The 27,376-nt window shown below is 42.3% G+C and overlaps 1 long non-coding RNA gene across 1 annotated transcript in view; it reads left to right on the forward strand.

The window, feature by feature from the left end:
* The first annotated feature begins 785 nt into the window (after positions 1 to 785).
* Positions 786 to 27,376, forward strand: part of LOC127468595 (uncharacterized) — a 101,079-nt gene continuing 74,488 nt past the window's right edge. Inside the window, exons 1-11 of the long non-coding RNA XR_007903599.1 lie at positions 786 to 932; positions 1,125 to 1,254; positions 1,539 to 1,661; positions 5,809 to 5,869; positions 8,823 to 8,932; positions 10,516 to 10,621; positions 11,487 to 11,789; positions 14,822 to 18,164; positions 19,173 to 19,239; positions 19,448 to 19,501; positions 20,989 to 21,110. This is a non-coding gene — a long non-coding RNA (uncharacterized LOC127468595). The remainder of the gene's footprint in view (positions 933 to 1,124; positions 1,255 to 1,538; positions 1,662 to 5,808; positions 5,870 to 8,822; positions 8,933 to 10,515; positions 10,622 to 11,486; positions 11,790 to 14,821; positions 18,165 to 19,172; positions 19,240 to 19,447; positions 19,502 to 20,988; positions 21,111 to 27,376) is intronic.

A 27,376-nucleotide genomic window follows, 5' to 3' on the forward strand; every position in this document is an offset into this window, starting at 1 on the left:
GGACAAGAATAGCTGCTTGATAGAAACTCCTCTTTAAAAGTGCAATTCTTCAGCGTTCTGGCTTTTGTTGCCGTTGTGGAATGATGAATAAAAATGACATTAAAAAAATAATCTAACTTTGGGTGTTTTTTTTCTCAGGACAGAAAAGGCAGGATTTGTGCCAGAAAAGAGGATTCTTATGGCATCCACTAAGGTGCAAAGAGGAATGAACACACTAAAAATGTAAGTTATAAAGGTGCAAAGTGAGTGTGAGCAAGGCCTGTCTGTCATTGCACTGGTATTTAAAAAAATGGTGTTTTACCAAAAATAAAGCCTTTGTAAAAGCACTGTTTGAAGGGACCATTTTTACTCCCATTCTCCCTTTGCATGGACAAATAATCCAACTTCTTATCTATTAATTTTTAAAATAGATGAGTAACTCATTGCTGCACTTGAACTGTTACAAACCTGCCCCTTCCCTTCCTGGATTTTAAAGGCTTATTTAATAAAAAATAAATAAATAGTGGATCCCAGAAGAACTGACTCTTTTCCCCAAGAATAATGCATGTTTTGGAGACGTGGATGTTGCAAATGCTGTTACAATTTTGGAGGTGGTGCTTCCAGCTGTGGCAAGAAGAGTCTCTGCAGCACGGGTTGAACTCAAGGAAAGCAGTTTGTGGTCTGGACTCGGTTTAAAATTCAGAGTTTGTGGTCTCCTTTTAGCCCAAGTTGTTAAATTATTAACATTTTCTCTTCCCTAGATGTTTTAACAACATCACCCTTGAGCTGTTTTGCTCTTCTTGTGTCCAAAACCTTCGGTGCCTCCTGGCTGGGGAGGGAAACTTTTCCTCCTCAATTAAATCACTGAGATTGTGAGTGAAGGCAAAGGGCTCAGAAAGGATTTGTTTTCCTGGGAATTGAGATCATGGCAAGCAGGAAAAGAGCTCAAGCAGGTTCTTAGAGATCCAAGCCTTATTTTTTTTGCATTCCCAGGAAGCTGAGTGGGGTTATTTTTGGGAGATGATCACCCTCAGTGCCTGCTGGTGCAATGGAATAGCGGTTTCCAGGTTTTTTGGGGGATGGGATGGAGTCTTTAGCTGAGGTTTGGTGCCAACCTTTCCCTGGTATCTCTGTGCTTAATGCAGGTAACACAACAAATCCTGGGGCTTACACCAGATTTCAAGGATAATAATGAAGAAACTAAAGATATTTTCAAGGATAATGAAGAAACTACGGACATTTTCAAGCTTCACACCCTTAATTTCGATGTTTTGGGTAACTGCTCTTCTCCCTCCAAAGTTATTGTAATTTTATCCTTATTAAATGCCATGACTTCTATCTCAGTAAAAGAAATACAGGCAAGAAAACAATCTGACTGATTGTTTAGGTGGTGGATTAGCAGCATCTCAGAGAGAAGGGAAGTGTTTCAGAGCAGTGCCTGCTTCACTCAGTGATCCTGTTCCATTCTCCTTTCCTTTCCTCATGTGATGAATGGCATGAAATGGGGTCATGGAACCTGAACACTTCAATTTAAACAGATGACTCTTCTTTCTAATCAGCACCCAGGAGCACAGAAAACAGGGCATTCCTGAGCAGAATTAATTGCACTTAAAAGGAAATGTGTGTGCACTGGAGAAGCTTCTCTATCATGGGGGACAGAAAATCCAAAAACTGATTTCCAGGTAAGATTTCTTATTTTTTCTGACATTAAATGTATGAAACTAGTGAATTGTTTTATAATTTATAAAAGTTTGATGGTAGTAAAAATTGTGGCAAGCTGGTAACACACCAGTCCAGAAGACAGAGCTAAAAATCTTGGATATTAGGAAGGAATTCTTGGCTGTGAGGATGGGGAGGCCCTGGCACAGGCTGCCCAGAGAAGCTGTGGCTGCCCCAGTATCCCTGGGAGTGTCCAAGGCCAGGTTGGAGCAATCTGGGCCAGTGGAAGGTGTCCCTGCCCATGGCAGGGGGATGGAATGAGATGATCTTTAAGGTCCCTTCCAACCCAAACCGTTCTGGGATTTTTTTTCCTATGATTTTTAATCAATAAAATGAAGTTGGATGAGACCTTCAGGCTAAATGGCAGCTTTTTGGAAACTCTACAAAATGTCTAGCTGAGTTTTGCATTGCTCTGTTAAATCTGTGCGTGTTGAACGTAGCGAGCTAAAATTGCAATATTTCTTCATGTGCTGCTTTAATGGTAATAATTTAAAGTTTAATCATGTTAATCCAATAATAATAATAAATCATTATCATTAAATAGCCTCATTCCCTCAAATCAGTGACTTTCTTTAGGATGAGTCACTCTTGCCTAAACATTCTTTGCTTGCAAACTTGCAATTTGACCTTCTAAATACCTCCAAATCAGGAAAAAGGGGCAACTTTCCAGCAGTTTTTCAGGAAAAAAGAGTTCAACACTCAGAGAGGCTCAGCTGGCACTGGGGAGGGGAGTGTTAAACATCTTCCATCAGGTTGGAATATCTTGTTTAATAAATCAGAGCATGAACTGAGAGTCCAGGAGGGAGGCCCAGGAATGATCAAGCCCTGGAAAACATGAGCAGTGATTAAAAGTTTAAGTGACTTGAGGCTGCTGGGAAAGAAGAGAAGTCTGAAACAGAATATTAGAACAATCTTAAAGCCTGAGGTAGGTTATTATAAGAATCTTCAATTATATGAGGGCTGCTTTTTATGGAATAGGAACAGACGAGGTGCTGTTGAGATGGCATGGCTGGGAGTGCTCAGAAATAATCTGAGAGCAGGAAAAATGTCAAAATAACCAAGTTAGCAACACAATGGCTCTGTTTCCAAAGCAAATCCATGGAAAAGTCCTGGCCTTTAGCCACTGGTGGGTTTGAGGTCACACCCAGTCTCTTGATCTTGCTTTACTAAACCAGGTTTGGTAAGTCTAAGGGGAACACAACTCCTCCTTCTGCTGGACCCAGAAGCACAGTTATTGAAAGCAGAGCTGCTGCCAGTTCCTGCACTACTTGGGGGCTGCTTGTCTTCCATCACTGCCTGGATTTGCTGCAATTTGTCTTCATTTGGTTAAAATCTGGGGCTTTAGTTTGAGGTGTTTAGGAAGAGACTGGTTAACTCGATGCCATGGTCTAGTAGGGAAGGTGCTGTGAGCTCAGAAGTTGGACTTGATGATCTCAGAGGTCTTTTCCAAACTAGTTGATTCTGTGATCTCACCCAAAGCCAAGGAGCACCTCTGTGCATCTCTTTCCTTGATGGACACATGGATTTGGGAACAGACCCAGCTCCCACCAGAGAAGTTAGAAAGAATTCTCGTTTCTGTGGGTTAAACCATGCAGGGAACACTTTTGGGCTATTATGCTGGCCCGTGGATGTTGAGGGCAGAGGTAAAATAGCTCCTGTTTGGCTTGGAAAGTGGGCAAATCCAGGAGTGGATTGGGCAGATGTGGTGCTAAACTGAATTAGTAGGGCCTGGTGGTCCAGAACTGAGCACCAGCAAAAACAATTTGGTAATAAGGGGTAGAAAATGAATTGTGAGTGTCCCTGGGGTGATGTAGAACAACCTACATCATCACCCAGCAGCTCTTTGCCCTGGTTCCACCAGGTGACACCATAAAACATCACTTTTAAGCAAACCCAAGGCAGTGTGTGATTCCAGCCTGAAAAGCCCTGCCAGGTCCATGGGAGCCAAAACTCTTCCCTGCTGAATATCCTGAACCAGCAGCACCATCCCTTTCACCCTTCACAGAGTTCATCATTGCTGCACTCCAATTCCCTCAGCAGGAGACAACAGGAGCCAAAAGTAAAATAATTGTTTCTCCTTGCAGAGGAATGCTCTGAGAAAGGGCCCCAGGGACTATTCTAAGCAAGTCCAATTTTTTCAACCATATCTAGAAAGAGTTCTGCCATCTGCTTTTATCCCATAATTTACACAAGGCTCAGCCAGAGACAGAGAGCAATAAAACCTCCTGCCCCCCTCCTGGGGAAAGGTGCCTCTTAAAGAGGATTGGTGACCCCACTGGGCCAATTTGGGTTGAAATTATTGCTTGGATATTGGAAATTCTCCGGGCAAGAAAGCAAAGTACAGTGGCATAAGGAGCAGAAGTTACTTGTTTTTCCCTCAGTTGTTTTTTCCCCCCCTTATCTAAAAGTGTTTAGCATTTAATAGAGGGTATAAATGACTTCTGTGTGAGTAAAGAAGGTGGAAGTAAACTGGGATAGCAATATCATGGTTTTTATTATATTACACGTGTTTAAAGGTACTTTTGAAATAATAACTGACCTTATTGTGAAGTCTATGACTCCTTTAACAGGCTGCTGGGAAATGGATTTAAGTAACACATTTAAGTGGATTAAACCCACCTACAGGACACAATGAGAACAAAATTTAGCAGGAAGGTGATGGAAGACAGCAGAAGGGACCTCGATCACACACTGCTGGGTGGTAAATGTTTTGTAAGAGCTCAGCTGTAAAACATTCACACCTCCAGCCTGTTCTCTGAGTGCACACAGAGATTTGACCACAAATGCAGCTGCAGCTTGTTGTTTCTGGGACAAATAATTCGTGTTAGAGCTGCTGAAACTGTGCACTCAGGTATTTCGGGAGGGTTTGTGGTTTATGAGGAGGAAAGTCTGCCCTAAAAGGCAGTGGCAAAGTCACTGAGTCTGCCAGAGGTGTGTGAGAACTCAGGAAAAAAGGGAAAGTTGAAATTTTTAACAGAGACAAACTCAAAGTCACAGAATCTGCCCAGCTGGAAGGGACCCACAAGGATCATCCAGTCCAACCCTTATCCCTGCTCAGGACCATCCCCAGGAGTCACAGCACAGGCCTGAGAGTGTCACAGCAGCTCAAAGCTCAAACATCCAGCAGGAATAACATCAGGAATTCAGGATCTGGGAAGTGAAGTGCTTTAGACAAACCTATTTGCCAAGATATTTGTGTCAGCACTGGTGTGGCAGCAGGGCCAGGACAGTGATTGTCACCCTGGGCACTCCTGGGGCACCTCCAGTCCTGGGGGCAGTTTTGGGACCCTCACAACAAGGACATGGAGGGGCTGGAGCCTGTCCTGGGAAGGGAACGGAGCTGGGAAGGGGCTGGAGCAGCAGGAGCAGCTGAGGGAGCTGGGGGGGCTCAGCCTGGGGAAAAGGAGGCTCAGGGGGGACCTTCTGGCTCTGCAACCCCCTGACAGGAGGGGGGACCCGGGGGGGTCGGGCTCTGCTCCCAGGGAACAGGGGACAGGAGGAGAGGGAACGGCCTCAGGCTGTGCCAGGGGAGGGTCAGGCTGGAAAAGAAAGAAAAATTCTTCGTGGAAAATGTTATCCAGCCCTGGCACAGCTGCCCAGGGCAGGGGTGGATCCCCATCCCTGGAGGGATTTAAAAGCCCTGTGGATGTGGCACTTGGGGACATGGGCCAGTGGTGGCCTTGGCAGTGCTGGTGAAACAATTGCATTTGATGATCTCAGAGGACTTTTCCAACCTAAATGATTCCATGATTCCATTCCATTCCATTCAGGGTTGCTGAAAAACCCTCCACCTGGTCCCAACTCCCCACTCTTTGATCCTCACTGGATATATTCTAAGATATTTCTCTATTCCAGGTGTCCATTTCCAATCAGCCTTTCACAAAACACCAAACCTGGAAAGAGAGGGAATCTTTTTAACACAAAGGCCACAAGTCAAAGCTTTATTTTAGCAGGTTTGTCATTCCTTGGTGGAGATTTTATTTAGCAAAACTCCTTGCCAGTGTATAGGAAGGAGAGAACCGAGGCAGCGAAATTATAGCACGTGTTGCCAAATGACTCTTTAATTAGGAATTATGTGTTTTTTCCATGCCTGTAATCCCTGGCATTCAGGGCTGGTGAGCAGCCAAGGGGAAGAGGCACATGGAGAAGAAGAATGTGGCATTCAGGAGAGGTAAGATGAAGTGTCCAGTCAAAACAAGTCCAAATGATAAGGTTGGCACGGGCCATTCCCTCCTCCCCCCTTTCCCCGCCTTCCCACAGCACAATCCAGAAAGGAAGAGCCACAAGCTATTCATGAACAACACCAGCCTGACTTCAGCATATTAAAAAGTGTTCAGTCAGATAATTACCCTTAATTATTAATCCTTTCTCGTGATCAGCTTAGGTGGCAACGGTGCAGAAAAAGCAAATAGTTGGGTATTTGCAATCTGCTGTGCCAGGCTCAGCTCTGGAGTTTGGCACCTGGTGATTCAGCTCTTCTGTGCTTCCCAAAGACTTGAGAGAAATGACAAAGCAGCTGTTTTTGTAAAAATTGTTTACCTCCTTCAAACTTTTCCAGCCACTTCTTTTAATGCCCAGCCAGGCTCGAGGCTGCCCTGGAGTTGCCAGGCTTTGAACAGTCCCTGGGGGGGTTGAATTCTGCTGCAACTTTAAGAACAAATTGCAATCTGCTTTTTATGTGGTTTTTTTTTTTTTTTTTTTTCAATTTTTGTTTGAATGTTTACCAGACCAACAACTTAGTTACTTTCTGTAAGTCTAAGAAATAAACTGCAGCTCACTTTTAAATGTGTCTTCAATGGCTGGCACAGAACAGCTTGGCAGCAGGTGAATTTGCATTAAGATGATCATTGGAGTAATTAAAAAGCTTGGGAACAGCCCTTTTTCTTAGAGGTAGGTGGGACTTGCTGTCTTCTCTTTGCCAAAGGTCTGATACACCCTGATTTTTGAATCCTCTGGGGACTTTTATCTCCGCTCTATCTTTGGAGCTGCTCTTTGTTGGCTTCCCACTGACACTGAAATCGGCTGTTCCTGTGTTTTACAATCCCTGGGATGTGCCCTGGGATCTGTAATTAACACCTGGCCCGGGCTCTTTGTTTTCCTGGATGAGCATTTCAGGGAGGATTTGGTCTCCCCAGAGGGTTGTGGTGGCTCCTGTTGGCACCTCCAGCAGAGCAGCAGCTGAGCTGAGAGTACCAAACTTTCCTGAAGATTTTTCCAATAAAATCACGGCTCAGAAGTGTTTTTTTGGGTTGTGTTTTACTTTGTACAGGATGCTCTGAGATACCTGGTTATATTTTGCTGGCTTTTGCCAGACACCCAAGTGGAATATTTTGGTTTTTTGCTTTACTTTTCCGCTTTTCCTCCACCTCCCTTTACCAGGCTTTTAGTTCTGACTTAACATCCCGATGACTTTTATCCATGCTAATGATTTACTGGTAAAAAACGGTTTTTAAACAGTAATAATTCTTCACCATTTTGCTAAAGCCTGAGGTTTTGTTAAGTTTTGATAAGGGATAAAACTTATAGAATGGTTTGGGTTGGAAGGGACCTCAAAGCTCATCCCATGGGCAGAGACACCTTCCACTCTCCCAGGTTGCTCCAAGCCCTGTCCAACCTGGCCTTGGACACTTCCAGGACCCAAATCAGGAGCCAAGGGCAGGTTCCAGAAGGAAAACCATCTCCCAAAGCCAATAGATTGGATAACTTTTACCCTGAGGAACAGGGGAATTAATTAACAAGCCAGGATTAACGAGGGAAGTTGATGAGAGTGGGGCTGTTTGCAGGATAATTCATAAAAGGCTGTGTAAATAAACTCTTGAAGGCAGGAATCAGCCCTTGCTCTGTTTGAGAAGTGGAGCTGCCTCTCAGTTCCTCTCCAGATATTTCTATAATTCCCAGTATAACATAGAATTAGTTGTGTTAGGAAAAATTTTGAAGTTATGGAATCATACCTGCGTGTGTGGAATGGCACCTGGGTATTAGTGGGGAATAAATGCAGAGAACTGTTGCAGAGAGGATCACCAGACACAAGAATTCCTTTATGGTTTTTTCCCCTTTTGTGTCTCTTGTTCCCTGCTGGGTTCTGCCCTTCTGACTCAAATCACCTTGAAAATTTCTCCTCCTGCAAAGATGCTGAACTACTTTAAATTTTCTATGAAAAGGCAGGATTTATAACCCATATAATTATAGCTGGATAACTTAACATGGATTTTTTTCTTCTGTGGAGTTCTTTCTTTGCTGATTAAACAGACTTTCTACCCTTTCTAGTGTCAGGGATGGAAGGTTGGGGGTGAAACTCTGTCTTTGCACAGGCAGGGCTTGACAGCTGCTCTCAGCCTCCCTCTTTTTAACCCTGTCTTTAAAATAAAATTTAATAAAAGCTTTCCAAGGGTTCTGGTTACACTTGAGGTGAGTTTATCACTCCAACCTTCCATCAGCTCTTATCCTGGTTCCCTACAGCCTCCAGTGAGGTTGAGATCCCTTTGCCATGGGGAGCTTGAGGTGATGGATGACAATTGCAGGCATAAACAAGTCACTATTTATTATTATTGTTGTTATTAATATGATGGTGGTGTTGTTTGGGGTTAGATTAAAAAGCAAAAGGGTGTTTTCCTCTCTGAAATTGGGTTTAGTGCCCCCTGGGCTTTGCAAAGCCAATAAATAAGTTGTTTTCCTCAGCCAAGCCTGTGACCCGGATGACTTGAGCAATCCTGATGTGTTGGCAGATTTTCCTGGAGCACAAAAGGAGCAGAAGGGGCTGGGATAACACTGATCTCAGTGTGTTCAAGCACTGCAATATCAACAAGGTCCAAAATATGAATCCTGTGACACCCAAGAGTAGTGTCTTGTAGAGGTCCCCACGCAAAAAAAAGGTGAAAAGTGGGAGATTTCCAGAGACACAAATGGGAGCTGAACTTTTGATAACTCGACTTGATCCTCTCAGAGGTCTTTTCCAATAATCCTGGATATTTTGGATAATCTCCAATTATCCAAAAGCTGTTACCTTTTGGTGGGAGGTAGGTGTTTAATTCCACATAAATAGGTTTTTCATAAGGAAAGCAAGGGATAAATTCCCTTCAAAGTACAAGTCATACTTAAATCCTGAATTCTGTTCCTTTATCCAGGTTTTCAGGTGCTAAAGGTGTGGTAATTAAACAGCACAACCCAATTTTCATGTCACCATCCCCAGGAAGCTCTGTGAGGACTTACAGCCTCGAGATGGGACAAAACAAAGGTAAGTTTATGATGTGTTGCATTGAAAACACCTGTATAGATCCAATTGTCTTTAAATTTCTTAAAATGGCTGAATTCTAAGGTGGAAAAATAGAAATTTTTGAAAAGAGAGGCTCGTGTCTTTTCCTCACCTGCATATTCACAATCTCCAGGGTCAAATTGCCCCCAGGCTTCTCATTCTTTCGGGCAGGGAGGTTTTTGGCCTCAGGTTTGGAAGATGATGGTTGATTTTTGGTGAATTTAGGTAGTGTTAAGGCTCAGGAAGGAATAAAAGCAGCTGAAGCAGAAACAGAATTTTCATCTGTGTGGCTGAAAAATCTGAGCCTGTCATTTCTGGGAGAACTTGTAATTTTTGCGTGTTATTAAAGACGCTCCTCCAGTCTTTTTGAAGTCCCTTGAACTAATAAACTCTGCCTCTTACTTAAAGCACAAAGCTGACAACATCAGTTCTGAAGAGCAGAGGAAGGAGGAAGCTGGGAAAAAATATTCTCTGGTGAAGACATCTCATTTTTTTAGCTTAAAGCAAACGCTGAGGCCACGTATGACCCTGTGGAAAATGTTCCTTAAAATGCTCCTTAAGATGCCAGTGTTTACAAACTGGCTTTCAAAAATAATTAGAATTAGCCCAGGGAATGGAATCCATGGGGATGGATTTAGGCAGGGAGCCCACATGGAGCCCAGTTGACTCCAGTGGTTCAAACAGACAATAAACTGGCCAAAATTGGGGATGATATCTCAGGAATATGCTGCTTGAAGGAACCTCTCAGATCTTTTGGGCACCAACAACATTTTAAAGTATTGCAGGTAGAGCATAAAAGAAGCTCTAATTGAGAGGGCTTTCTAAAAATGTGCAGTGGATAACAAACGATCACCAGAAGAATAAAGAGGTTTAAAATCACCCGAAGCGATTTTGCTGGAGAGCCATGTCTGTAGGAATTGATGTTATAAAATAAATGATATAAAAATCTACTGAAGATAAATTGTAGGAACTTCTGGCATAGCAATTTTTTTTTAAATTCTTTAAGTACCATAAAAGCATCCTAAGCATGAATAGGATTAGAATTTTCCTGGATCCTCTGTTCCAGTGGGCCCAGGAATGAGCACACAAAGCACCAGTGGCTTTTCTGCTTCATCTCACAGTGGATGAGCACTGGGATATTCCAGATATTCTAGATTGTTTTGCTGTCTGAATAATTCAATCTGGTGCTGTAAACACAGGTTATTCTGGTGTGTCAGGGCAGCAGGAATCCACAGTGATCCCAGAGACTCCCAGTGTGCTCCTTGCAGGACAAGAAATGAAATATCCCTGGTGGGAGGATGGCGAGGGAAGGAAAACTTCTGTCAAAGGAACTTTGCACTTACTCAGGTAAATCAGGCACTGGAGGGACCTCCAAATCCGTGGCAAAAATGAGGGAATCAAACTTAGTCTCCACACTGCAGTCTTCTAGAAGGAGGTGTTTATTTTTCCCTGAAGCAACGTTCAAACCAGCAGAGTGATAACACGATGTTCCAGGCAGCAATTCCACCTGCCATTTGGAATGCTAAATACTGCAAAACTTCTTTGTACCTTTGTTTAACTCCAAGGCTTGGTCCCTGCCTCTGGAAAACTGGCTGGAATCCCCTGGGTCGCTGCTTGGACACATCTGAGTCCATCAGTTGGGAATGAGCAGCTTTCCGGTGTGTGGGGCAGGTATTTAATAAGTCACAATTTCCCCAGATGAAGGAATTTTGCATGGGAATTTATTGCAATCAGGCTCCTTAAGCTGCTCCTTAATTCTCTGTATCCCATCCACAACTGCACTGATGGTTTGCTTAATAAAAGGAAAACAAGGATAAATTAATCAATCCATATTTTCCATTTACCACAGGCAAAATTTATTGGTATTAACACTTTTCCAATAGGACTAAAAGAGATTTCACACAAACAGAACCCAAACTGTTGTTTCATGTTTCTAAAAGTACCAGATTAATTTTTGTTTGCTGCCTGTCAGTGTTTAAAAGCCAGGGGAGGGTTATAAAGCATCACACACATCCATGGGAAATGGGAATAAGGAATATCCTTGGACACACTGGTGCCCAGTAAGCAAATAAAGCACTGAAATGAGCCCACAGTGTGATATCTCCAGAGGAGACACGAGGAAGGTTCAATGGGGGCGAAGATAAGAAAGCAAAACACTATTTTCCAGCTTCAAAGACAGTGGAACTAATGTTGCAGGGACATTAATTACATGGGAAAAAATTTAAAACTCTCAAAATGCACTTGACAGAATCCCTTTAAACTAATATAGTGTTAGAGCCTCCTAATGGGTTCTGGCTCCAATAAGTTTCCACGATTTTCTCTTTACTTAAGTCTTAAACTCCCCAAATGAAATGCAATTGGAAAATCAGTTATCTTGTTTTGCTTTATGCTCCTGCTAACTCAGCATCGTTCTATGAGCTTGTTTTCCACTCTCTGAGTTTTCCCTCTCTGTCACTGCCACAAAGTTGGGTTGAAGCAGAGCTGAATTATCCCTGGGTTAAAATAGGGTTTCATTCCTCCCTTCTTCTCTCCACAGGCCCAACTTCCACTGAACTCCAGAATTCATCAACTATCACAAAATTATTCCTGGGGTGGGCCCAGGAAGGGGGCTCTGAAGTCTCTTTGGAATGGGGACCACAGGGAAAATTAGAAGATCCAGAATGAAGGGACCTCAAAGCTCATCCAGTTCCACCCCCTGCCGTGGGCAGGAACCCCTTCCACCATCCCAGAGTGCTCCAACCTGGCCTGGGACACTTCCAAGGAAAATCATGTTCTGCTGAAGCCTGTTTGAGGCTGGGAATGTTTTGTATCTGTCACACCTGCACAGTCCTTTTCTCACGTTGGTGTTACTTTTTGGGATCTGTATAAATCATATTTCTGTAACTATTAGTACTTAGTTAAAGGAAAGCAGAGTGTCCATATGGGAATGCTGTTCTGACCCATGGCTAATCCCTTTTTAGCTCAGAAAACAGCACTTAAAACTGCTGAGGCTCTTTTATACCTTCACTTGGGTCAGTTTTAAATCCATATCACAATATAAATCAAGAGATACTGACTTAAGAACTTATTTATGTAAAGCTAGATGGGAAAAATCTGTTTATTTATGCTACCAGATGTGATCAACAGAAGCACAAGGCAATGGGGCTGCCATAAAATGAAGTTCTGGAGGAAAATATTAATCAAAACCCCAAAAGGGTTTCCAGCCCTTCTCTTGTCTCTGCTCAGCAAGTGTCAAAGGGAAAGTTTGTCCTCATTTTGCAGCCTGAGAAAAGGCACCTCTGCTGAGCTCCTGCTGAGCTGGAAAAGGTTATGTTCAAACTGCTCCACTGCAGAAAAGCCACGTTTAATTGGGATTCTCCTCTCCTGGGAGCTCTCCCTTGGTGAGGGAAGGGAAATCTCTGCCTTTGCTGCAGCATCAGGGGCAGAGGGGGGGACACCCAGTGCTGGCACCAAGGAGGGCAGAGGAGCTGAGTCAGGGCTGCTCCAGAGGGTGGGAAGTCTCCAAGGAGCTTCCTGGGGAAGGCCTGGCTGGAGGATGGTCTGGGAGATGCTGAAGGAAGGAGGGATGTGCTCTAAGTGAGGCAGTTTCTCTCCTCCAGCTCATAGGACAAGATGTAACACCCAAAAAACTGGTGTGGGAACAGCAGAGCTGCCTTAATGGGGGTTTTCTGTGCTGACCTTTTGTTTGCTGGTGATTTGGCTGATTCTTTCCTTTTTTTTTTTTTTTCCCCCCCAAAAAGCTATACAGCTCATTGCAGCAGTCTGAAAGTTATTTTCTTTTGAAGCATTTGCAGGGTGTGAAGGGCTCTGTGTGCTGCTCACAAGGCATTTTCCTGATGGATGTCCCACATCATCTTACACGTCTTCCCAGAAAATCTGTGGCTGCCCCATTCCTGGGAGTGTCCAAGGCCAGACAGGGCTTGGAGCAACCTGGGCTAGTGGGAGGTGTCCCTGCCCATGGCAGGGAGTGGCACTGGATGGGCTTTAAGGTCCTTCCAACCCAAACCATTTTGTAATTCTGTGATTTTTATCACTTATCAAAATTTAACAAAAACCTCAGGCCTTAACGAAATGGTGACCAATGATAATGTTTAAAACCCACTTTTTCCTAGTGAATCATTAGTATGGATAAAAGTCTAGGACCCTGAAGTCAGAACTAAAAGCCTGGTCAAAGGAAGTGGAGGAAAGGCTGCAAAGTAAACCCAAACCTTTCAGTGATTCCGTGATCTTGGCGTGTTTTTTTGGGCAAACAGAAGCTGCCCCCAACTTCTCCCCATCACAGAAAAGTCACAACAACATTAAAATGCTGCTGTTGTCGTGGGCAGAGTGTTCTGGAAAGCTGGGGAAGGAAGGAGCAGCTGTAATGAAGTGATATATTGTTGGTCTTGGGGCTACAGTGGTTAAGGAGAAGTTATAGCTCTGCCTAACAAGGAAAAAAGCAATTTCTTAGACTTGAACTTTGCAATAATGAAATGTGAAACCGTGTGTTGGAATCACTTCTGTAGCTAAGGGCCATCTGCTGCTGATGGATCAGAATGTCCTCAGCTCCAAAGACATTCACTGAAAGGCCCAGAATAGTTTTTTTTTGGAGTTTTAGAGCATCTCGGGGTTACTCATAACCAATACCTCAAGCCATAAACCCGCTTTGATTTGCAGGAAAAATAGAAAGACTCCAACTCAGAAAGTAGAAAAGAAAAAAAAAAGAGAAAAGATGAAGTTGAATTCAAGTCTGTATTTGAGGCAGCAACATCAGGGAACGTGCAGAGCTGTGTGTGGCTCTGAGAACATCACGGATGCAGCATAAAAAACAGGATTTTGCAGAGCTGCTTCTGCAAAACACGGATTAAAAATAAGAGTATCACCGTTTCCAAATGTTCCTTTTTACATCAGGCTCACCAGTATTTAAGTGTGGCCCTTGTGTACTCCCCCTAATGTGGCTGTAAGGAGGATCTAGCAGAGTAATTAGAGATAAGCCACTTTTCAATTATCTGCTACCTGCTGCTACCCACTGGTGGACATCAATTCCTGGCAGATAATTTTATCCTTGTGTTACTTGAGAACCTTTGGACATCATGTGCTTGACCTAAATTTTTAATGGCATTAGGGAGGCCTAGTTAAATATAAAAATAAGGATTTTGGAGCACAGCTCTCTGTTAAAGTTCCTTGGGCTGTGTTTTTCTTGTGTTCGGCTCAGCATGGGAATGTTTTTTTGTTGTGCTTTGGCTACAGAAACTGGCTTTTAAACTTGAGCATGAATTGACTGACACAACCCATTAGAAGCTGGGTTGGAGAATGGGAGAGAGCACAGAAAACTCATCAAAGGGAGTTATGACCATGGTTTTGACAAAGGATAACAGTGAAAAACAAAGAATAACAATCCATGGGACTGAACACAGTCCAAATCTCACTTGTGATGCATCCTTTTTTGAACCCCTGAAATGTAGGATGTACAGTGTTTTCAGTGAAAAAACCCAGATATATTTCAGTTTTTCTATTAGAAATCATTATGAGGTGTTTCTTAAACTCAAATCTAAACTCAGCCTCATCCAAATCGTGGAATTTAATACAGAATGAGGTTTCTACACTTAAACACTCTCAAGTTTTCTACTTTATAAAGTTCCAATTAAGAAAGAAAGTGTCATTTCAACAGTTAAAAATTAATTATCAAGCTTGTGAAACTAGTTTTATAGCAGGAGGGAATCTTATGCCTTATTCCTCCTGCAACAAAAATATCCCAGGTAAGGTTGGACCAGATGATCTTCCAAGATCCTGGGCTGTTCTAGGCTTGTAAATGTTCAAAGGCATGAAAAATCCTTCTTGTGTCACCAGAGTGGTGACAGAAGTATCTGCCTGTATTTGATTTTCCTCCAGGGATGGATTCCTAAAGTCCAGCTCCAGTGAAGATGCACATCCATGGAATTCGATGGTGAGTCAAAACTAAAAATATTGTACATTTTTTTTCAGCAAGAAACCCCAAGTCGTGCCTTTTGCAAATTTTGAACTCAGCTTTCTTTAAGGTATCATCTGATCTCAGCCAGACCCTCGAAGTGTAAAGTTGCAGGAAAAATAAAAAATAACCACTTTCTCGGACTTTTCTGGACCTTAAAAAAAAAAAAGGGTTTGGCTCAGGGTGAGCTTGAGGAATGAGCAGCACCACTCAGAGGTTCTTCTTTTCCCAGGCAAGCTGTTCCATCCCAAACTTTATGGTGGCGAAAGTCGTCGGAATAAATTTCCCACTTTTCCGTTTGTGTTGGGATAAATCACTTTTACACTGATAGTAAAAAAGCACAGGAAACTTGGCAGGTTCCCAACTGGTCAGTTATTCATGTGCTGCTTCTCTCTGGGCTGAAAAGAGACTTAAATATGGGAATTATTCCCTTTTTTTTTCCAGAGGGATAATCTCTGGCCTGAAGTCCCAAGCAGCATCATGTCCTGGGAAAACACCTTCCATTTCCATCACCAAAAAGGAAAAATTCCCAAGAGATGGATTGAAGAGCAGGGAAAAATCAAAGTGATGTAAAGTTGGCCCAAATATTTTAATTTCCTCCTCATTTTTTTTTAAACTTTTGAGGTTTTTTATATGATTTTTTTTGCTGTCTAAGGGTAAAACAGGCCCCAGGAGAGGTGGAAAAACCAACAGCATTTTGAGGTTTGGTGTCCACACTGAAGGAAATAAAATATTCTTCCAGGCTAGACGTAGGTCTACCATGAAAAAAAAACCAGAAATATATTGGTTTGGTGGTCACTGAAACATTTGCTTTAATCCTCACTAAAAAACCAAACTCTGCTTTAGTTTTCTGTCTTTTTTTTTTCTTTTAAAATTTAGCTCGATTATTGAAGATTGAAAATCTCCTTGTAAAATTTTATGAACGTCTCAAGATGAACCCTTCAGCTTTCCCAGCTTTTTAATTTATCTCAGCTCTGCCTTTCCAGGAAACTTGATTTTAATTCCTGAGCAGTTCATTGTTAGAAACCCAGAATTTTTCTCTGCAAACCTATAATTTTCAAGTCCTTTTGCATCCCTCTGATTCCTGCCTGGAAAACTAAAATTTTCAGGCAACTCTAATTATCCTGAGAGGCATTTTCTTGGTGGAGGGATGAGGATGGTGATGGCCAGCACAGCCATTCCTGCATCCCACTGGAGGCACTGGGATGGAAATGGGATTTACAGACGCTGTGCAGGGTAAGCACAGAGAATTTATTGTGTAAAAAGTCACGTTTGTAAAGCTTTAGCTGTATTATTATTAAATAGCTTTACTGGCATTTTAATATGCGATTAATTCAGTGTTAAAAGACCCGAACACCTCTCCGAGCGTTTCCATGGAATGTAGGAGCTGCAGTTTCGATGGATGCCGGAGGGAAAAGCTCCCTGAAATGCATTTTGTGAACACAAGATGGCACTTGGATCCCATGGACGGGGCAGGAGCCCAGCCTGGACGTTCCCTGCAGTTCAGGGAAGGATTTCATTAGAAAAGTAGGAGAAACCACATGAAGGGAAAGGGAACCCCAGAGCTGGAGACAGAACCGCAGGTGGGGTGTCCCTACAGGGGACAAAAATCCATCCCAGGACACAAAACATACCTAAGACCAGAATGCTACCCAGTTCTAACATTCCTGCAAGTTTCTGTGGTTTATTTTGCCATTAATACACGTTTGTAATCTGAATTTTCCTCTATTATCTTGTCCATATTGTCTTGTCCATTATTTTCCTTGTTATCTTGTCCTGTTCCTATCTCAGCTCTGAGCTGGTCCCTGGGCTGGGGAAGGGCAGAGAAATCAAGTATTTGTTCACAGAAATGCTCCTGGGAAGGGGCAGGTCTCCCATTCCCCTCTTGTCCTTAATGTAAAGCTACAGAACTCGTGTGAGCTGGAAACTAAACGTACTTGGAAGGGGGAAATGCAGCTACAGATGGTTTTTAAAAGGTAAGTTCAAAATCTCTCCTCTTGAGAAAAAGGAGGCAAAAACTCTGCCTCGTGCTGTGGGAAGGTGACACGAAAAACAACTCAATTTCCCTCAAAATGCAGGATAAAAAAAGCCAGACATTCACCTCTGCCTGCTTTAAATAAATCAGGCTTCGAATAATAGAGTCGTGATTTGATCTCAAACAAAAATTTAACTCGGAAATAGAGGAAACAAGAAGGGGAGTGATTTCCCATTCCAGTGAGTTATGACAGGCTCATCCATTACAATCGAAACACAAGCAGGGATGGGAAATGGAACTTTAAAAGTGGAAATGCCAGCCCCAAAAAATTGCTCCTCAGTGATCCGATTGTGCTGTAAATTTGATTGGGCTGTAACTTCCCGACAATTATGAACAACAATCATGTGTTTTTATTAGTCCCTGTAAATTAGGGAAGGTTTTACTGTTGAGTTATGGGAGAGAGGGAAGCCCAAACATATGGTTGAGATGTTCAGAGTTCTCCACATCAGAGAAAGCAATGATCACCCCTCACTTAATTCATACCATGTTTAATAGTGGATTATTTTCCTGCAGAGATTTACCACACTCTCAGGGAAGGAGCCAGAGGCTGGGTAACCTTTCCTGGGCCTTTGGGAAACATTTGCTTTAATCCTCAGTAAAAAACCAAACTCTGCTTTAGTTTTCTGTCTTTTTTATTTTCTTTTAAAATTTAGCTCGATTATTGAAGATTGAAAATCTCCTTATAAACTTTTATGAACATCTCAAGATGAACCCTTCAGCTTTCCCAGCTTTTTAATTTATCTCAGCTGTGCCTTTCCAGGAAACTTGATTTTAATTCCTGAGCAGTTCATTGTTAGAAACCCAGAATTTTTCTCTGCAAACCTATAATTTTCAAGTCCTTTTGCATCCCTCTGATTCCTGCCTGGAAAACTAAAATTTTCAGGCAACTCTAATTATCCTGAGAGGCATTTTCTTGGTGGAGGGATGAGGATGGTGATGGCCAGCACAGCCATTCCTGCATCCCACTGGAGGCACTGGGATGGAAATGGGATTTACAGAGGCTGTGCAGTGTCTCCTTCCCCTCTCAGGGAAGGAGCCAGAGGCTGGGTAACCTTTCCCAGGCCTTTGGGAAAAAAAGTGCAGCCCAGGGTGTGATGATTCCTGGGAATGAGGTGCCTCCTCAGCAGGATCCTGCCAAATTCTGGGATGAGACAAGCATGAGGAGAAGACCTTCCTGGAGGGAACTGCTCAGGCCTCAGGAGCAACCACTGGGACAAATTAAACCTCTTATGGTGGGTCAGACTTTATTCACTCCTTTATCCTTTGGCAGATCCAGAACATGCACAAATTAAAAGGGATTTTCTCTAAATTTACACCAATTTGAAGCAGGAATTGATCTGCTGTCTGTACGAGCCTGTTGTTCAGTGGAATATCCTTAAAAATGGGAGTCACAGTCATTTCCTCTCCTAGTTTTGGGCTTCTAAGGGTGCTGGATAAAATATATTTTTTTTTCATTAAAAATATCCAAATATAAAAAAAAATAAAAAAATATTTAAGAGTAATTTGGACAAAATAATTAAAAAAATAAATCCAAAAATATTCAAGAGTAATTTGGATAAAATAATTAAAAAAATAAATCCAAAAATATTCAAGAGTAAGTTGGATAAAATAATTAAAAAAATAAACAAAGCAGCTTGTTTTATCCAGGGAGAGCCCTTGTTCTTTCCCCAAACCTCTCTGTGGTAACTGAGTCCAAAGAGTGATGGTGTGGCTGTTGATAGGGATCAGTCTCTCCATCAAGCAGAATAATCATGTAATCAAATGAAAAGAGAAAAAAACCCCAGCCCCTAAATGTTTCTCATGCATGAGGCACCTTGAGCCTGTCAGGAGGAATAATTGCCAAATGATGCAGCAACACCCGACTCGCTGAGCTCTGTGTCAGCTCCAACTGGGAGGGAAATAATACACTGAATTTAAGGGTCGAGGTGCCTTGAATTTCAATGTTGTTTTAATGAAATACTTCACCTGTCACAAGTGCCAAAACTTGTCATTATTGTACAGTCATGTCAAGGGAGGGCTGAGCATCCTTTGCCCTCACAACTGACCTGTTTCTGCATCCCAAACTACCCGGAGCAACCCTCTATCAGAGGGAATCTGATCTTCCCAAAGGAAAAAACAAGATTACTCCAAACAGCTGGAAAAGAAGAGCCTCAAAGGGAAAGAAGAAAGTTTTCTGGAGTGCCCGGTTCTTCCTCCAAATTTATGGGATGGTTTTAAATCTCACTTTTGTGCTGTTGTAGGATTTCAACCCCCAAATTTGAAAACTCCTGAGGGATGGACACATTGAAAACGTTAATCCACCTACAGGTGAGCAAAAGTAGAGCTGGTTTGCAAGGGAAGAGATGAAGGGCTGACATGGGAAGTTATCAGAGTGAGGTTTTCCAATCAGGAATGATAAGTCAAGATTGTTTTTCTCCCTTTTGAAAAATAAGTGCTGGGGATTTGCAGAGATGAAGGAATAAAAATGTTCCCAGCCCTGACTCTCCAACCAATCACATTTTGTGCTTCCTTGCAGGAATATGATCCTATACATTTCAGCCTCCCAGGGCAAGATCCTCAGACAGCATCAGTAAGGAAAGCTCCATGAATATTGGGGAGATAACGTAGTTTTTGGGCGGTGAAATGTCTGACAGAATTGATATTTTGGAGTTCCCAGCTCCATTGGTACAGTCTGTCTTCCCCCTACAATCTTTGGGGCAAAACCAGCTAATAAAAGCTGCAATATTCACAATATTGGGGCAAAAACCAGCTAATGAAGGCTGTAATATTCACAATAAGTGTGCAGACGAGTCCTGTGTTGACCAGGACAGGAAAATCCAGTCCTCACTTTCCCTTGGGGAATATTTGTTCACCAAGAAAATTTCCTTGATTGCAAACCATTGCCTCAGCCTGTCTGCTCATCATTCCAATCATCAGCTTCTCTATTTCTCGTTCCAGAATCAGTTTAGAGCCGAATAATGGGAATTACCCATTAATTTGCTCCACTTCTGCCACACCCAGCACCAGGAGAAGTCCAATCCCCTGAATCAAACCTCAGCCAGAGCAGAAAGAATCAGTTTTCCTTCTTTGAAAGCAGCAGTAAGGATGGGAAAACAGGGAAAGGGCAGACAGGGAGAAAATCCTTGGTAGTGAGCCTCCCCTTGCTGCCATTTTCCAGAAGGATCCAGCTGGAAGGTTTAGGAGCAGCAAATTGGCATTTCTGTGCTGTGGAGTGTGTCCAGGGGGGTAAATCCAGAGCCAAGTGAGCTCATTAGAGCTGGCACAGCGTGGAGCAGGGATGGCCCTGCCCTGGGGCAGCAGGGAATTGGCATTTGGATGCTCCAGCAGAACTCCAGGGGCATCATTTATCACTGGGGGTGCTGGTCAGAGGTGCTGCCTCGGGAAATCTGGGACAGATTCGTCTGGTGCCAAATTCCCTGGAGATTTGCAAGTCTGGTGCAAATGGAAAAATTCCATGGGGGGGATAAATGCTGTGAGAGGAAAATAAGTTGGAATGGTTTTGTGTGGTAAAACAGTTCTCTTTGACTAAGGAACTTCATGATATATTTTAGTGGACTTGGTGGTATCCAGCTGAAGGTTGGGCTTATCTTGGAGGTCTTTTCCAACTTTAATGAATCTATGATTCCATAGCAAACACCAGCAGGGACCACACCTGGAGAAGTCTTTCAATTTTTTACTGTTTTCCCTGAATAAATTTCCTGTGGTGTCTCCATCCATGGAGATGTTCAAAAGCCACCTGGACAAGGGCCTGGGCAGCCCAGACTGGGTGGCTCTGGCTGAGCAGGGGGGACCCCCAGGGCTCCCTCTGGGGAGCCTGTGAAAGGCAGGGCCTGCAGGAATTCCCATTTTGGACTCCTCTGCCTCTCCATGCCAGCAGGTCACACTTAGGACACAGCCTTTGGTATCTTCCTTTTGGAGGCTTCAAAATTCTTCAGGTCACTCCGTGTGAATTATTAAAATGTGTGCTAAAAAGTGAAAGCCCTGGCTAATTGTGATGTCCTGATTAATGTCAGTAGACAAGTGTGGCAGTTCTGATGAATATTCATACTTTTTTAGGCTGGGAGGCAAGAGGAACAAGTTTTCCACACAAGTAGAGATGTGGGGTGGATCAACATCTCCTTGGCTTTGCCTGGTGAGGATTTGGAGTCTTGGAGGTATCAACTCCCCCTTTGCAAACTGTGAGTAACCACACACGAGCTGTGAATGTTTATTGCCTAGAATCACCCCAAAATTGCTGCCTGAAGGATGAGTGAGGGTTATATATATATATAAATATATATATATAATATATAGAAATATATATAATGTATAATATTTAGTGTATGATATATAATATATAATATTTAGTGTATAATATATAATATAATACATAATATAAAATTATGTATTATATATCATAATTTTATAATATTATTTACATTATACATAAACCTAATGTATATGATATATATATATATATTTATATATATATAATGAGACTGTTCTTAGCAGCCTGGATTTGTTAAATTCATCCACGAAACAATGAAAATTAACTTCAAAAATTTACGTGGACGTTTCCTAACGACAAGTGCAAAATTCCAGCTATCCAAAGTGTAAATTTGGAAATTCCCAAGATTTTCACCCCAAATCTGAGGGATTTGTGCCATCACCTCTTTTAGGGACTGAAAAGCAGTTCATCCTGACAGGTATCCCTGTCTCTTTTCCCGCTGGAATGTGCCTGCCAGTCATCTGGAGGTTTTCCATAGATGTAAATAATCCCTATTGCTCCTGGAATTTGGATGTAGGGAATCCTTCTCTGGCTGCTCCAGCTGCCTCTCAGCTCCCAGAGCCACACGGAGCAATTAAGCTTTTCTGTGGAGCCAGATGGATGGAACAGCAGCTCCCATCCAAAAACTCGGGCACATTCCATGGAGCAAAATGAGACAGGAGAGGCTCCAGTGCTGGGGGAGGTTTTCTGGAAGGTTTTGGCTTTTTTTTTTAATCGAAAAAATATGATTTTTATCGAATTTTATAGATAGTTAATGACAAACCACTTATCTAATTTCTGTCCATTGTATTAAAATAAACCCCAAAGCACCTGAGGAGCTGCTGACCCTCCAGAAATCCTTGTGATTCCTTCCCTCCTTTCCTTCCTTTCCTTCCTTTCCACTCTCCTCTTTAAAAAGAAAAAAAGAGCCACACTTTTTTTATGGGCCTTTGAATTGAAACTTGAACACTTGGTTTTTATGAAAATGGTCTTTTGAGATAGAATGGCTTAAAAAAATAGAATAAAGAGTCATAGAACTGACTTTTTATTGAATGTGGAATTTCTAAGTCATAAAATGACTTTAAAAAACCCTGGTAAGTTATTTTTGAAAGGGTTTTTTGTGTGCCTGATTAAATATCCCATTTCTATGGATTATTCCCAGCTGTGAGATGTTTCCAGATTATGATCTTATTTCTATCAATTTTGGGTTTGTTTTTGTTTTTTTTTTTTAATTCCCTTCCCTTTTTTTAATTCGCTCCAGCTTTTTGTCCTCACCAGCCTTAAACCCATGGGAATGTGTTCCCATTGTTATATTTCATGGAATCACAGAATCATGGAATGGCTTGGGTTGGAGTGAACCTCAAAGCTCATCCAGTTCCAGGAAGGGACACCTTCCACTACCCCAGATTGCTCCAAGCCTTGTCCAACCTGGCCTTGGACACTTAAATAGTAATATTATATTATTATAGTCCACAAAATAACAAAAATAATGATTTGCAGGCAGGCAGCTGCACCCATTAATGCCCAAACTGAGCACTCCCTGCATGGAGCTGCAGGTGATGGTGGTTGCAATGCTTGGGATCCAGGCAGGAATTCCCAGGAACAGGGCAGTGTGTGTCCACAGCTCTGGGTGAGGAGGCCTGGGGACTGTGCTGGGTTATTTCTGTCCCTATTCAGAATTCCTTTTGTTTCAGTCAGGCAAAGCTCCTGCTGGAGACAATAGGACTTTTCTGGCAGCAGGGAATGCTAAACAGGCCCCTCACTGAGCAAACTGCAGTTCTTTTATTCCAACCCGGAGCTGGATGCCACCGATATTATCGGGACTATTACGGGCTGTTCTTCCAATCACAGGCTTGGTTTAAAAAAAAACAACAAGTTTAGCTTAAATATTAGCACTTCTTCCTCTCCTTATCCACGGGCATCCCTGGCAGATTGTGGGATCCAGGGGGGGTTGCAGCCCCCTGGCCCCTCTCCTGTGAAGTCCTCACCTCCCAGGCTGCTGGGAGAGCAGAGCAGAGATTTGCTGACAAACCTTTTCAGCCTAATCCTTTATTATCTGAGCGCAGTCAAGAGCCCACTTCACATGAAATATTCCCTGCTACAGATGGCAGAGCCTGAGCCTGAGCCAAGAGCAGGGTAAAAATACATTTATTCCAACGCAGAGCCCTCGGCCAGCCCCGTTTGCTCCGTTTGTCGTGGTACAGGAGGGATCCTCCACCGTGGTTCAAATTCATTAAAGGACCACATGGACAAAACTGGCCTGTTTTAATCAAATGTCACAATCACAGAGCCCAATTTGTGTGCACAGAACAGGGAGAAAGCTGGCTGTGGGCTCTTGGGTTGGTTGATCTGTTGCTCTCCGCCATGAAATGTTCTTGTTAAGCCATTCCTTTTTATAACCTTATTGCTGGGAAACTTTCAAACTTCCTCTCTCTGAAAACAGTCCTGATCCAGATTTGGAATTGTCTGTCCCTCTTTCCAAATCTGACTGATTTAGAAAACGATCTGGGTGTATTTTTCCCGACTGTAACCTTGTCTTTGGCCACTGCACTGGGACCTGGGAAGATGCAAAGCTCTCCATGCCTAACTTCAGGTAATTCCCAATATCTTGGAAAACTGGAGCAGCTGAGCTTGGGGTTTTTCCCAACCCACCTGCACAGCCAAAATCGAATTTCCCAAGACTCTGAGCTGCATCCCATGAGGATGATCTTATAATTCCTCTTTTCAGGTGTGTTGTTACATTCCCTCCCTCAAATCCATTGCTCCCACATTTACTGTCACAGTGGGTGGCTACAATGGTGACAAAGAACTGGGCAAAGGGAAAAATTCCCATGTCTCAGATTCCATAGGTGTGGTGCTTTGTCAAAACCCTTCCATTTCCAGAAGCAAAACACCTGATAAACGTGGTTATTAAAATATCCTCCAGGTTTAGGGGTTTTTTTCCCCTCCCTAAAAGTATTATTTCCACTTTCTGTCCCTTTTTAATGAAAAGCAGCAAACAGCTGTTGAGAGGTAATAACATCCCAGACCTCTGCTTTCATGCATCAGCGTGCCCAAGGATATGGGAATCTTTAATGGAATAAAAGATATTCTTAGGAAATGGACTCTCAGGCTTCAGTTACAAGAAAATTTAAAATTGCACCCATATTTTAACAGGAAAAAAAAATTTTTTTCTCTTCTTATCATTGTGATGGTGTTTCTTAATGCCATAGGATCTCATGGTTTGCTTTATTCCATAAAGTAATTACCTTCTGAAGTCATTCATATGCTCAGATAAAGACAAATAAGCATAAAATTGCTTATTATGTTGGTTTCTACAAAGGCAGAGTTCATGCCTTTCCCAGTATCTCTACATTTTATAGGATCATAGGATGGTTTGGGTTGGAAGGGACCTTACAGGTCATCATATCCCAGCCCCAGGAACACCTTCCACTAGCCCAAGTTTCTCCAAGCCCTGTCCAACCTGGCCTTGGACATCCCAGGGATCCAGGGGCAGCCACAGCTTCTCTGGGCAACCTGTGCCAGGGCCTCCCCACCCTCCCAGGGAAGCATTCCTTCCTAATATTCAATTTAAAGCTGGCTTTGACAATCCCACTCCTTGGAGCTGTAATAATTTCCTTTGGAAGTGTAATTGTTGCAAAAAAAAGCAAAGGAAAAGGCCTCTTTCCAAATGATCAGAACAAATGCTTTGATTAACCTCATCATGTTTTTTTTTTTCCCCTTTGCATATTTAATAAATGATTTTTTCTGAGATGCTGATGATTTGATTTAAATTCATTATCAGAAACGTGAATACTTTCCCCAAAAAGAGAGAAACAACTCACACAGCTCTGAGAAATCCCCCAGGCAGGAGCGGGAATGAAAGTGCTCCTGGATTTCTTTTCCTGAGATACCCAAAAATGCATCCCAATAATTACATCCTTTTCCCAACTGCAGCCCAGCCCTCCAGCATTTTGATTAGAAAATAAAACAACCTGAAGGGAAGAGGCTGGAAATACGAAGCTGATGGACACTGAGCTGCACGAGTGCAAGGCAATGATGGAGGAGGTTCCTCCTTATTCAGCCCTGGGTTTAATTCCAAACTCTCTCCCCAGAACAAAAGCACACACTTGACAATGATTTGTCTGATTTCTGCACCACCATATTCTGGGCAGGAGCCCAACTCCTGCTAAAAAACACTTCTTTAAGTGGCACTGGCTGGAAATGTTTAGACAATTCAAATGTAACCTCTGCACGGCTTTATTTTCTCCTCTCCAGGTGAGAGGCAACTTTCAAATAAATTAAAATTATGACGTTCCAAGAGTCGTCCCCATCGCAAACAGAATTAGTCTGGCAGCAAACCACAGGACTCTGCTTTGGAAAAGGCCTCAAAAATGATAATTCTCCAGCAATTTTCCTCTGTGGGGAAGGCTGAGACCCTTTAATCTGCTCTGGGTTTCCCAGCTGCACTTTAGTAAGAGCAGGATTCCTGTTTCTGCTGGGCCAGAATCATCCAGAGCAACTTTGTGCTCTTTGGGGGGTTCCTTCAGCTCCCCAACGTGTCACAAGAAGCAGAATTTGGCCCCAAATTAGCTGCAATTAATCTGGGGTAATGTCACTGATTGGCTGTGATGATTTACCCCATAAAATGCAGCTTGGTTGGGAATCAGTCACTAATGCAAGAAATCTGGGAATTAATGGAGGGAAAGGAAGGCTCTGCATTTTCAGCTGCTTTCACTTTTGGCCTAATTAAATGTGTCTAATGCAGCCCAAAATTAAGGGGAAACCTCATAACTGGTGTTTAAGATGAGGGGAAGTTTGAAGGAAAGGTAGGAAGGGTTTTGTGCTTCCAGCTCCTGCTCTCAGCTGGTGTTCTAGGATTGGAAAAATAGAGTGATCTGAGGAGTTTGGGGTGCATTTCACCCACAGCAAATAGCAACTTTTGCCTGGTGCAGGAAGGTAAGTTGTAATAATCTTTCAGTGCTTTTACACTATAATATGATAAAGTCATATTTAGCTCAATTAAACTCAAGAGTGGGGGAATTGCCCTTCCAATATAAAATTTTATTCAGATTTCTGACTACCTGACTCATCTCCTACATCAGCTGCTTCATATTTTCTGTTTTTTTTTTTTTAAAGTACAATTCTATATTTCTTTCTCAGATGTGACCTTTTACATTTTTATTGTGTTTTAATAATAACAATAATGTGCTTATTTTACAAGCACCTCTCCAAGTGACACTGTGTTGCTGTAGCAGCTAAGGGTTGATTTAAGGAACATGTTTTTGGCTTCAACTATTTATTTAAATGTCTCATCTTTAAAAGTTATAATTTTTATACAAGCCAGGTTGTCTTTCTAATAAATATATCCCAAATCTGCTGCCTTATTAACAGTGGGGATCTGCTCAGAGATCTTCATGGTAAGGTCAAAAAATTGGGGTCTTACTCTGGACCTAATTTAAAAAAAAATATCTGGAATCTTTTTTGAAAAATGCAAAACTCCCTTATTTTTATCAGCCGGGTTTTCCTTGGAATCCCAAATTGGGATTGACTACATTTAGTCATCTGCAACCTGCTGGCCTTAAGTAAAATACCATTGTAAACAAATTTGGAAGGTTAATTTTCAGTTTGGAGTTCACTCATTGACTTTTCCAGACGATCCAATGTGGGAAACCAACCAGGAAATGTCTCTTTAATTTACTGGTTATTGACAATACTCTCTGCATAATTACCATGGAAAATGTAGTGTTTCAGTATTTTTATTCTAAAGTAAAGACCCCAAATTTAGAGAATAATCACAAAGTTCAGTTGAGCATAAAAATGGGGAATTTCCCTTCCAATATACAATTTTATTCAGATTTCTGAGTACTTGACTCATCTCCTACATCAGCTGCTTAACACTTTGAGTTTTTTTAAAGTACAATACTTCTATATTTCTTTCTCAGGTATGACCTTTAACATTTTTGTTGTATTTTAATAATAACATGTGGAGTATTTCAGGAGAAACTTTAATCAGTGGGTGGTGGAAATAATTTGCTCTCCTCTTTCTCATCCTGTTGTTCCATTTCTTTAATGCTGTAGCTGGTAAATCTCACTGAGATGTTGTAATTAGTAACGAGCTGTTTAATGCATTGATTGAGGAGATGATGTGGTTGGAGGGGCTGTGCAAGCTCTGGGAGTGTTTATTCCCAATAATTTGAAGGAGTGGGCTGTAATTTC

The sequence above is a fragment of the Manacus candei genome, unplaced genomic scaffold (assembly GCF_025592945.1).
Source record: "Manacus candei isolate 608988 ecotype Guabito, Panama unplaced genomic scaffold, ASM2559294v1 h1tg000015l, whole genome shotgun sequence".
NCBI classification, from domain to species: domain Eukaryota; kingdom Metazoa; phylum Chordata; class Aves; order Passeriformes; family Pipridae; genus Manacus; species Manacus candei.